Source organism: Sinocyclocheilus grahami, unplaced genomic scaffold (genome assembly GCF_001515645.1).
Source record: "Sinocyclocheilus grahami isolate Dianchi unplaced genomic scaffold, SAMN03320097.WGS_v1.1 scaffold19.1, whole genome shotgun sequence".
Lineage (NCBI taxonomy): Eukaryota > Metazoa > Chordata > Actinopteri > Cypriniformes > Cyprinidae > Sinocyclocheilus > Sinocyclocheilus grahami.
The window spans coordinates 2,916,392-2,916,624 of NW_015505198.1; positions in this window are offsets into that span (position 1 = coordinate 2,916,392).

A 233-nucleotide genomic window follows, 5' to 3' on the forward strand; every position below is an offset into this window, starting at 1 on the left:
AGTCGAGTTCTTCTTCTCCTTAGCCCAGGTAAGACTTCTCTGACGTTGTCTGTGGTTCAGGAGTGGCTTAACAAGAGGAATACGACAACTGTAGCCAAATTCCGCCAAATTCCTCTGTGTGTGGTGGCTCTTGATGCCTTGACCCCAGCCTCAGTCCATTCCTTGTGAAGTTCACTCAAATTCTCAAATTCTTTTTGCTTGACAATCCTCATAAGGCTGTGGTTCTCTCAGTT